Genomic DNA, 13,052 nt, shown 5'->3' with positions numbered 1-13,052 from the left:
GTGGTTTCTCTAATAACAATAAGTAGCTGAGTGGTGGCTGGGTTGGAATAACACAGTGGTTCTCAACCTTTTTAATGCCGCGACCCCCAACCAGTCATAAGTCGAGGAGTACTCAACTGGTCGTAAGTCGAAGACTACTCAACTGGTGCAGCACCGTTTGCAGAATGGGACTTTTGGCAGGCTCAACAGGGCAGAGACAGCCTGGACAATTCCTATTGGCTTTTGAAAGCCAATAGAATTAGACTCTATTCAAGAGAGTCTATTCTATTGGCTTTCAAAAGCCAACAGAATAAAAGAGAGTAGCACAGCTAAGGAAAAGGGGGAAAAAAATGGCGGACTGCATTGTTTGGCGACCCCTGTGAAATGGTCGTTCGACCCCAAATGGGGTCCCGACCCACAGGTTGAGAACCACTGGAATAACAGATGAAGCTCACATATTGAGGATACTCAACAAGGAAGAATAGTAAAGTAAAAGAAGAGCTGGCTAAGTTGGAAGGTGGTTAAATGTGTCATCATCTTGGAATCATTGTGCTGCCACAAGAGACCAAGTCCAGCCCCCCCCCATGAATTCCATTGATCCTTATTTAGCACCAATTTTGCTTTCACTGTTGGTTGACTAGATTCTTGTATAGGGGTAGCAATAACAAACTCTTCTGTGCTTTGAACTCAACAAATGCTCCTGGTTATTTGTGACTGGCACATCTAGCCCAAGGGTGATGGCTCTTGAGCTGCTGCAACTAATGTCTAAGACCCTTGACCTGGGTAAATGATCCCACTGGAATTTTGTCATGAGCATTTGGGCCCTTCCCTGAAGCTTGCTGATTCATACAGTATAAAGACTGTTGCCAAATCTACTCAGGGATTAAGAGGAATAAGAGAAATAATGAAGACCCGATCAATTGTTTTTGAGAACATATGGCCTTTTCCAGTCCTGAATCAGCCTAATAACTAAAAATTCTTTACTATCATCATTAACCAACTAACCTTAAATAGAAACACCATAAAGTAACTGATAAAGCAATGTTGATATACACCCTGGCATTAGCTCAAAAATTAAAAGATTTTTAGCCATCACTTTCTTCCAAAAAGTTTCCTTTTAGGAAACCAAAATTGGAATTAAATCTTGAATACTTGATTACTAATTTCTTAAAGTTCTCTGCTGTTTTTCTCTCCTGTGTTTCAGCAACTATCTGACTCCTTTATGTTTTTGGGGTTTAAACCAAAAAATTCATCATATTCTTAGATTTAGATGAAATGCAACATAGCCAAAAGAAAAAAAAAAACATTCAAGGTATATAAAAGGAAAGGCTATTCCAAGTACAAAGAGAGTTGAGTGCCAAAACAAATCTATAGAGAGAAGCAAGGCAAAAGTGACTTTGTTGTACAATCAAATGCTGTACAGCAGTGTTTCTCAGCCTTGGCTACTTGAAAATGTGGAGGCGAATTCTGAGAGCTGAAGTCCACATATCTTCAGGTTGCTAAGAATGAGAAATACTGCTGAATAGTATGTGTCTAGTACTCAGTTTCCCATTCGTTCTTTTGGCCTTTTACCACTCATATGGACGCATCCATCCGATCCGGAAGTCAAGGCCATTTTAGAACGATTGCTGCCTCTTCCTTTTTTCCCCATAACCTGGTGTCTAAAATAGGGGGAATGTAACGCGTTTGAAAATCTGGCAGCCAGAATGGAAAAGCGGTTTTTGCGACAACAAGCGGGAAGGTTTTACGACAGTGTTAGGACAGCATTCTTTTAACCCTTTCCTCTGCGGACATTTTTTTCCTCCTTTTCCCACGACAGAGAAGTTTTCATGAACCAGACTCGGTCGGGAAATTTATTTCATCTTTCCCATTTCCAATAAAAAACAAAAACAAAAATACTAACGTATACTCCCAGAAAGCTGACAAACAGCTCTCCCCATTTGTCCCCGATCTGATAGAGGGCAAACTTTACTGCCTTACAATAATTAATGCGTAACCTGCCTCTTTAATGGTTTCTAACGATTTCTCTTTAAAATTATTTTAAGGAAGTGGTCAAACAACTTCTGTCTTGTGTCAGCGAGTTCCAATACATCATCATCATCATCAAGTTGGAAGGGATCTTGGAGGTCATCTAGTCCAACCCCCTGCACAGGCAGGAAACCCTATACCATTTCAGACAAATGGCTGTCCAGTCTCTTCTTAAAAACTTTCAGTATTGGAGTATTCACCGCTTCTGGAGGCAGGTTGTTCCACTGGTTAATTGCTCTAACTATCAGGAAGTTTCTCCTTAGTTCTAGGTTGCTTCTTGTCCTGCCTTCAGGTGCTTTGGAAAATAGCTTGACTCCATCTTTTTTTGTGGCAGCCCCTGAGATATTGGAACACTGCTATCATGTTCCCCCTCGTCCTTCTCTTCATTAAACTAAACATACCCAATTCCAGCAACCTTTCCTTATATGGTTTAGCCTCCAATCCCCTAATCATCTTTGTTGCTCTTCTCTGTACTCTTTTTAGAGTCTCAACTTCTTTTTTACATGCTTTTTTACATACTTAAAAAAGCATGGGGAAAAAAAAGGAGATTGAGTGACTCTATTCCCCCCCCCCCCGCTTCATTCCCTTTAACAAAGGAGAAAAGTTCTGCTTGATCAGCAAGGATGCATCATAGCCAAAATTTAGATATGGACTAACACAGGACTAACAAGGTTCATTTAGGACAGTGGTTCTCAACCTGTGGGTTGGGACCCCATTTGGGGTCGAATGACCATTTCATGGGGGTTGCCAAACAACGCAGTCTGCCATTTTTTCTCCCTTTTCCTTAGCTGTGCTACTCCCTTTTATTCTATTGGCTTTTGAAAGCCAATAGAATAGACTCTCTCGAATAGAATCTAATTCTATTGGCTTTCAAAAGCCAATAGGAATTGTCCAGGCTGTCTCTGCCCTGCTGAGTCCGCCAAAAGTCCCATTCTGCAAATGGTGCTGAACTAGTTGAGTAGTCCTTGACTTACGACCGGTTGGGGGTCGCGGCATTAAAAAGGTTGAGAACCACTGATTTAGGAAGTCCATGTGCATGGACAAAAGAATGGACAATTGTCCTGCTGCTTGCAGCAGCTGATACTCAGGTGGGGGCCACATTCCCAAAGGTTAGCAAGAAGCTCAAAGCCTCCATAATTTTCTCCAATTCCTTTTTAAAATAATCTAAATCACAACATATGATGTCTGTAAAGGCCACAAATGTGTCTTCAATCAAAATAAGTCCTCTTAACATCCTGACTCTACCTGCATTTCACTTTTATGGATGAACCTAAGTTCTCACACTGAAAGGAAAAAAAAAACATTTCCAAAACAACACAAAGTTTCATATATTTTTATTACATCATCCTCTACTTATCTTCAGCTTTAGGTTTATTTCCCACTGTTCATCCAGGAGCTAAGGTTGCATGTATGGAATTCTAAGGTTGAAGTTCTTCCAGCCAACCCCCTGCCAAGGCAGTAGTCCTCATGCCATCTCAGACAAATAGTTAGAAAAAGTTAATTTTAAGAGCGTCTGCCTCTATAGGTAGTCTGTGTTTAAAAAATGTGGAAGAGGAACAGATTTTCCGGACAAAACGGAAAGTGGGTTAAAAATGGCAGGCTACAAGATTGATAGAGAAAAAGATGCTACACTGGATATATAAAAGAAACCAGTTGATATATTAATAATTAAAGAAATCTAAAAATAACAGACCAAAGAATGATCTGGATAATTTTCCTATATTGGATTTACAAAAGAGAAGAGATAAAGCTTTGAAGAATTTTATTAGAAGGAACAAAGATAAAATGAAATCAAATTCTAGGATAGTATTTGAAGGGACTAAAGATCAACATTCTTGAAAGTAAAAGGAAGGAATATAAAGTTAATTTATCTAATCAACGTTAACAGATACATACAGTATATTGTTATTTCTGGTAATGCTTAATGGACTTTTGCAGATCAGGACTGCAAATAACTAGGTTTTAAATGTGTACGGAGTTTCTCAATCATCCAAGTCATGGTTGTCCCCAAAGGTGCTTTTTCAAAAGGCAACTGGACTTCCTTTGTTTTGGCTTGAAGATGTTTCACTTCTCATTCAAGAAGCTTCTTCAGTTCTTCAGTTTATTCAGAATGATCAGGTTTTAAGGACTTGCTTATAGATACAAAAGGGGATATGGAAAAAAAGATAATTAGTTGTATTTTTTAAAGAGAAGATGACAAGTTACTAAAATTGTTTAAACTTATGATGAAGGGGAAGTCGTTTCTTCACATATTTTTTTCTTTACTATATTCCTATTTTTCTTTTCCGTTTTTCTATTTTTTTTTCTTTTTTTCGCACCTTTTATTTTTTGTTATTTTTTTTTTAGTTTATAGTTTTTATTATTCTAATTTTTAATACAATTGCCTTTTAGAATAGAAGCTGATATTGTGTGGGGAACAAAAGCTGGCACAAGATCTGGAGAGAGGAGATCCTGCTCCGGTAGCTTTCCTTTTCCTACTCTGGCTGAAAGCAGCTGCCCTTCCCAACTGTTGACCTTCTGGCGTCCCATCTGCCCACAACGCAAACTCCTAACTGATGGCAGATGGCAAAGAGATGCTGTGTGCACGTTGAACATCCAGATACTCCACCGCTCCTGCTATAGATCCCTGAGAGTGGCGTTTACATTCCCTTAGCATCACTAGTAGGAAGGGTGATGGGAGGGTGTAATTTGGGTTGATAGGTCATCATAAGCTTTCTCCCCCTTGGTGCTGGAAGATGGGAGTAACCCCTTTCGGTTTATCTCAGTTAAGCTGCTTGGAGCTTTGAAAGCCAGTCTCTTGCTGATGAGAAATGGGCTGTGAAAGAACTCAATATTTCAGGGCTTTAATCAACTTGAATAAGATAAATGGAGCAGAGGGGGTTTCCTTTTAAAGAGACAGAGAAGTCAAATAGTGTTTAGATTTGGATTCATTTTGCAGGGTTACTCTAAATGTGACTCTTTCAGGGATTCTATCAATCATCTAGCTGTACGTTTACAGAGGCTGCCTGACCTCAAACAATCCTGGGTGGATTACTTTTTATTTTTTTTATTTTTATTTTTTTAAAATTTTTATTTTTAACCAACAAGACAAAACAGAACAAAGCAAAACATAACACACATACACACACAATATATACTCCTCCTTTTTTTACAGCAATTACATAACGGTAATCTAATATTTACATTTTCCCCTTATTCTTCTTTAAATATTTGTCCTTATAGCCCCATTATTTCTTATTTACATTTTTCTTCCTTCATGTTCTACTTCGTACTAAGAATAATTCATGTTTATTATTATTATACATTATTGTACACATATTTTCACTTTTGACCTTTCCATATTTATTCTCCTCTATTATTTCTAGTCTCCAACCAGACATACACCTTGTTCCATACTATATAATACTGTGTCTTCCTTTTCTTTTATCTCTTTTGTTGATTTGTCCATCTCAGCACAGTCCCGGATTTTTCTTATTACTTCTTCCTCTGATGGTATATTCTCATTTTTCCATCAGTTTTCCATATTTCTTTACTATATTTTCTATTTAAAATACCCAACAAAAAGATCTCTGGTTTCCAGTCTACAGGTTGGTCTATTATTTCTTGGATCCCCTTTCTTATTGTAGACCAGTATTTTTTTGCAAATGGGCATGTCCACCATAGATGATAATATGTTCCATGTACTTTTTTACATTTCCAACATGTTGGCAAATTATTCTGGAACATCTTGGCAAGCTTTGCAGGTGGAAGATGCCATCTGTAAAACATTTTCAACTGGTTTTCCTTGAATGCCACCGACATAGTCAATTTTATATTTATTTTCCATATTTTTTCCCATTTCTCCAATTCTATATTATATCCGAAATTTTTTGCCCATCTAATTATTGTGTCTTTGACAACCTCGTCTTCCATTTTATATCTCAATAGGTATTTGTATAAATTGCTAATTAATTTTATTTCTGTTCCATGTATAATTTTATCCAATTCTTGCGGCTCTTTTTGGATTTCATATAATTTTTTATCCTCTGTATATTTAGATTGAATTTGTGTAAATGTCCACCAATCAATCTCTCTGCCAATGTCTTGTTCCAATTCTTGTTTTGTTTTCAAATTTCCCTGTTCATTTACTAATTCCTTGTATCTAATTATCTTATTTATATCCAATAGGTTTGGGTATTTCAGAGCTTCTGTTGGGGATAACCACATTGGAATTCTTGTATAATGTTTTTGTTTTATTTTTTCCCAAGTCTGTAGCAATGCATTCCTAACTATGTGTCTTTGAAAATATCTGTGTATTTTATTTTTTTCGTCCCATAGGAATGCATGTGGTGGATTACTTTTTAAAAAGGAGGAATAACAAAAAATAAAGAAATAAAACATATGTATCCAGAAGGCAACCCCACCTGGCAGAAAAGAGAGGTTTTCAGTAATTTTCTGAATGACATCAGCTATTCAAATCTCTGGGCAGAGGACCCTGCAGAGGGCAGGCACTGGGACAGAAAAGGTATCCTTCCTAGGGTCCTAATAAATACAGCTAGTCCTTGCGTTACGACCACAACTGAGCCCAAAATTCCTGTTGATAAGCAAGACAGTTATTTAGCAAGTTATGCCCCATTTTACGGCCTTTCTTGCTACATAATTTAAATAAATCACTGCAGCTGTTAGTAACACGGATGTTAAGTGAATCTGGTTTCTCCATTGACTTTGCTTGTCAGAAGGCCGCAAGAAGTGATCACATAATCCTGGGACACCACAATCATCATAAATATATGCCAAATATCTGCCAAATATCTGAATTTTGATCATATGACCACGGGGATGCTGCAACTGTTGTAAATGCGAAAAATGGTTATAATTTATTTTTTCCAATGCCATTGTAACTTCAAATGGTCATTAAATGAACTGTTGTAAGTTGAGGACTACCTGTACGGAATACAGAACAACAGAGTTGAAAAGAGCTTGGAGGTCTTCTAGTCCAACCCCCTGCTCAAGTAGGAGAGCTTGAGAGCCCTATACCAGCAGTCCCCAACCTTGAAGGCTTGGTGTCCGGGCTGGGGGGGGGGGCAGGACGGACGCATGTGTGCACACAGCCCTTGTATGAGTGGCAAATCAGCACACATGCACACACATGTGAGCAACAGCCCAGCGTGCACATGAATGAGTGGCCACCAGCTTCAGGTCGTGCGAGTTGCAATGCGCTCCGGCCAGCCACTTGTGCAGCCCAATTCCGAATGGGCCATGGCCTGGCGGAGCATTCACAACTTGGGGGCAAGTCCTTCCACTGATTAATTGGTCTGACAGAAAATTTCTCCTTAATTCTAGGTTAGAGCTGTCTTTGATAAGCTTCCATTCTTGTCCGGGCCTCAGTGTAAATGAACATTGTTTAATTGAAGGGGCTCAAAGAGCATTCATGCTTGCTTTCCTCTTCACTGGATGGACAGAAAGAATGGGAGATTTACCAGTTTTCTGGCCTTATTGCAGCAGCTCCCAACCTTTTCTATACTCTGCACCCCTAGAACGCTTCTGATATATTCTCTCACCTCTTACAAATGTTCAAAATAACGGCAACGAATTATGCATATACACCATAATTTTGAAAACCCAAGTTTTCGCACCTCCTGGAATATCGTCTCGCGCCTCTGGTTGAGAACCCCTGCCTTAGTGTATTGCTTGGAGATGGATTTATTCATCTAAATAATTCCTACAGATAACCCTTCATGTGGAGAGGAAGTCCACTTTCATACGTATAAAATAAGAATTCAGAATTATTTTCAAAATAAAAGCAGAGTGGACCACCCAGAGAAATCTGTGAGCCTCCATCTTTGGTTAGCATCTGGTATATTATCAGCTCATCTTAACATAGTGAAGAGGATGGAGGCATTGTCCCAACTGTAGGAATAGAATAACAGTTCTGATTTAACAGATTTAAGCAAGGTGTCTTGCTGACCCTTTAAGGCAGAGGTCCCCAATCTTTTGGGCACCAGGGACCGGTTACGTGGAGAGAGGTTTTTCCGCAGATCGGAGGAGGCGTGCTTTTGTGTGCTGCCTGCATCCTGCAGATGGGACTTTGCTTGTTTATGTGGACCGGTTGCTGGCATGCCACCGACTGGTCCACAGAACGGGAGTTGGGGATCCCTGCTTTAAGGCACTGTTCTTCAACATTGGTGGCTTTAAGATATGTGGACTTCAAGCTATGCTGGCTAGGGAATTCTAGGAGTTGAAGTCCAAACATCTTAAAGCCACCAACATTGAGAAACACTGCTTTCTATTGAATATTTTATTGGCTAAGTGTAAGATACAATAATAAGATACAATCATAAATCATAAGATACAAACAAGAAGTGATAAATCATTAGATACTAATAGGAGGAGTAGGAAAGATGAGAAAGATAAGAAGATGAGACAGGTAACAGCAATATACCCCTACTATTATTTTCCAAAGCACCTGAAGGCAGGACAAGAAGCAACGGGTGGAAACTAATCAAGGCGAGAAGCAACCTAGAACTAAGGAGAAACTTCCTGACAGTGAGAACAATTAATCAGTGGAACAGCTTGCCTCCAGAAGCTATGAATGCTCCAACACTGGAAGTTTTTAAGAAGAGACTGGACAGCCATTTGTCCGAAATGGTGTAGGGTTTCCTGCCCGAGCAGGGGGTTGGACTAGATGACCTCCAAGGTCCCTTCCAACTTTACTATTATTATTATTATTATTATTATTATTATTATTATTATTATTATTATTATTATACACGGGTAAATATCTTTAGGCATAAGGCAGTGCTGTAAGAATTAGGTGTTTAGCAGAGTTATAGTATGGGAGAAAAAAAAACCTGTCTTTGTGTCTACATAGTTGTTTTGGCACGCAGTGCCCTATAGCAGAGTCCTGAAGGGAGAAGTTGAAACAGTTTATGTCCAGGATGTGAGGGATCTGTAGATATTTTCTCAATGAAAGGCAAGCTGGTTACAATTGCTTTTTCTGCAGTCCCAAATATCCATTAAAATTTGTACCTGTCCTGTTTGGTTGCTGTGCTAAAACAGGCAGTTCTAGAAATAGAAATGACAGAGCCAGTAATTCCTCTGTAGAACTGTTATCAGCAGCTCCTTGGTCCTTTAAGGGATCTGAAATCTGTTCCACTCTGTTTCCTGCCAGAATCCAGACATACAGGTTGAAAACTGTGGGCAGTTGAGATAAGCAATCTCCTTCAAGTTGATTGTGGGCTATCAAGTCAGTGTTGACTCTTAGCAACCACAAAGAGGTTTTTAAGAAGAGATGGATAACCATTTGTCTGAAATGGTATAGGGCAGGGGTCCACGAAACCCCCCTGCTTCGTGGACTACTGGTCTCTGGCATTGCCAGCAACTGGTCTGCAAAACCACACCCCCTTCTGGTCCACAAAAAAACCTTTCTCCATGGAACTTGTCCCTGATGCCCCAAAAGTTGGAGGGCCGCTGGTATAGGCTTTCCTTCTTGAGCAGGGGGTTGGACTAGAAGACCCTCCAAGTCCCTTCCAATACTGTTATTCTCTTACTCCTAACCTAGTCCTTCAGATTTTCCAAAGGTGCCCCTACCACCATTTCTTATTACTGCCAGCCCTCCCTCTCCTTCCTTCTGCCTTTCCCAGTATTAAGAGTCTTTTCAGAGAGCTGGGTCATCAGCTATAATGAGAAGCAGATTTCACAGGAAAAACAGGGAGAGAGAAACCTTTTATAAAACTATGAAGTTGACAAGCAAAAATGCGAAGTTCTGCCACAATCTTCAGTTGGGAAAACCTCTGCCACAATCTTCAGTTGGGAAAGAAAACATTAAAAGAAAACAGGCAGAGCTCTGCTCACAAACAAAAGACTCAAATTATCATGGGTTGTGCTAAATTAATTTGGGGAGTATTTTGCACCTGCCAAAGACTTAAGTTGCGATAAAACAGCCTTTCTTCTCTCTGCTAAATGTAAAACAGACAGGTTGAACTTGTTGAGTTGCCAAGTAAGCTGGCACTATACCCCCAAATGAAGGGGATTTAAATTAATTGTAAGTGCTATTGTTCTGTAAGCACAATTTAAATCAGCATTTCCCCAATGGGATAGCACTGCCTCCTGTGGGCCAATTTTGTAGTTTAAGAGAACAGTAGAAACTAAGAAGAGATTAAGAAACGTCTTTTGCCACATTACACAGATCTTCCAATCTCCTTCTTTGCAACTAAAAAAGCGAAATAGGAAAGAGCAGCATGGTGGCCTAGTGGTGAACACGCTCATCTTCCACAGGATAAGAAAAGGGGTGAAAATGGATAGGATTTCTTATAAGCAATTGACTAAGTGGGAAGGGAATAAGTGGCAATTAAAATCAATGGAGGATTTATCGCAAGAAAACATTATTTATTCTTGGTTTCAGTATAGGCAGTTATTAGAAAGATGGAGTATAGATCAAAAAATGGGTTTCATTGCGGAAGATGCCAATTTGGTGAAACAAATTAGAGATCAAAATCGAGCCCATATAAAAAGAATTTATAATGCTTTGGTGGAATTGGATTCAGAAACAGAATTAGTTAAGGATTGTATGGTTAAGTGGGCTCAAAATTTTGAAGAGCCGATTCTATTAGATACATGGGAGATAATCTGGGTTAGGAATGTTAAATTTACCCAAGCTCAAAATTTACGAGAAAATTTTTATAAAATGTTTTACAGATGGCACCTTGATCCACAAAAGATGTCTCGTATGTATTCTAATTTACAGCCCAAATGTTGGAGATGTGGTTGTATGGATGCAACCTATTATCGTATTTGGTGGTCTTGTAGAAATATAAAGGCTTTTTGGATTAAGATTTGGTGGAATATTCAAAAAATTTTTAATAGAAGGATTAAAATTTACACCACAACTATTTTTGTTAGGTATTATTGAATATTGTGATAGTAAAGAGATTATTTTAATGTTGAATTTTATTACGGCAGAAAGGTTATTGATTGGGCAATATTGGAGAAAAGACTCCTTGCCTACTTTAGAGGAATGGTTTTTTAAAGTTTCTTATTTATCAGAAATGGCAAAAATATCGGCTTATCTGAAAGACCATTCACAAGAGAGATACAACTCTGTATGGAAAAGATGGGTAAATTTTGTTCAGAACAAATATGGGTTTAGAAAGTATTATTTAGCTTTTGAATAACTTATTGTATAAAGTTGTTATGGTTGTTGTTGTTAATTGTGAAGTCGTGTCCGACCCATCACAACCCCATGGACAACGTTCCTCCAGGTCTTCCTGTCCTCTACCATATTCTGGAGTCCATTTAAATTCACACCTACTGCTTCAGTGACTCCATCCAGCCATCTCATTCTCTGTCGTCCCCTTCTTCTATTGCCCTCAATCTTTCCCAGCATTAGGCTCTTCTCCAGTGAGTCCTTCCTTCTCATTAGGTGGCCAAAGTACTTGAGTTTCAACTTCAGGATCTGGCCTTCTAAAGAGCAGTTGTTATGGTTAGATTTGTCGATTTTATTGTAATGGAGTTAAAGGGGTTTTAAATTATTTTTAGGATTTATGTATAATTGATTGATCTTTATTTAATTTTTTATGTTCTTTTTTTGTTGTTTTTAGCTCTGTACTCAGGTAAGGGGGGGAGGGCTAATGGGAGGGGGGAGGGAGAGAGGTGGGGAGGGATTTTATTGTAAAATGTTTATAAAAATTTTAATAATAATAATAAAAAAGAAATGTCTTTTGCCACATTACACAGATCTTCCAATCTCCTTTGCAACTAAAAAAGCGAAATAGGAAAGAGCAGCATGGTGGCCTAGTGGTGAACACGCTCATCTTCCACACAGAAGGTTGACAGTTCAATCGTAGGTGGTGGCAGATGTTTCTCTCCTAGGGTGAAGAGAGAAAATATCTCTGTGAACTCCACGTAGGCATCAGGAAGGGCATCCAGCCACTAAACACTTAGTTCCATCCAGTAGCCCAGACTCTATCCCAAATTAAGGAATTACAGGGTCGAAAAAAGAGTTAAAGTAGGAAAGCATTCAGTTTATAAATCAGGACTTGTAAATAAATTCATTAAAGTTGTAGCGATGACTGCAAGTATAACATGTTCCTGAAGTACTGAACACTTATAATTGTGCTAAACCAGGAAGTGAGATTTGAGTAATGGTATGTTATTTATCTATTGATGGATATTTGTCTGTGATATATTTTTTATATATTAGTTCAGACTAGAGTTGGCATTTTTATCCTCCTGCTAAGTCCTTCCTAAGAACTGGGAGAGGCAGAAGTGGATGTTTGATGGTATTAGAGGTGTCACCGCAGGATGCAAGCTGTTCCAAGTAAAGCTGTCTTTTGCAATTGACTGGTGGTAAATTTTTCAATGCCAACAAATTCAAGAGGTGTGCCAGTTGTTTTGGGATTCCACTGCAGCTGTCATAAATACATGTCAATTGCCAAGTGCTCAACTGGCATGTATATATATGACCATGTATTAGATCATGTGACCATGGGATGCTGCAATGGTTGTTAGTGTGAAAACCGGGGATTAAGTCTTTTTTTCTACTGCTGTTGTAACTTCAGTCATTAAATGAATGGTTGTAAGTGTAGGTTGTGTCTTTTGCTACTGGCAGTATTTTGGTAACTTATATACAAACTACTTATTCAATTATATTATTTATGAATTAGGTCCCTCCCCGCAAGAATTAGAATACTCTAGTGTTGTAGTCCATGAATTTGTTATGCATTTTATATTTCTATTTTTTATTATGTATTTATATGTAAATGCCTAAAATATATTTATCTCAGGCATCTGAATCCAGTTAGATAAAGTCCCCTTTTAATTGTCTAATTATCTAATGTACTCATAATTTTATATTATATACATTGGCTTCTGATTTTTAACTAAGATTAGCAATTCTATTCACACAAAAAAAATGTTCTATTTTCATTTAAAACCAAACAAAGGAATTTTGAAAAACAATGAAACTCTGTGTCATAAGGCATCATTATGAATACAGCACTTTTTATAAAAGGTCTTTTAAGATGGCAAATACTATCTGCAGTTTCCAAAAATGTTGAAATAGGCTA

This window comes from Crotalus tigris, unplaced genomic scaffold (genome assembly GCF_016545835.1).
Source record: "Crotalus tigris isolate CLP2741 ecotype Arizona unplaced genomic scaffold, ASM1654583v1 scf7180000024379.1109085, whole genome shotgun sequence".
NCBI classification, from domain to species: domain Eukaryota; kingdom Metazoa; phylum Chordata; class Lepidosauria; order Squamata; family Viperidae; genus Crotalus; species Crotalus tigris.
This window is presented reverse-complemented; position numbering follows the sequence as displayed.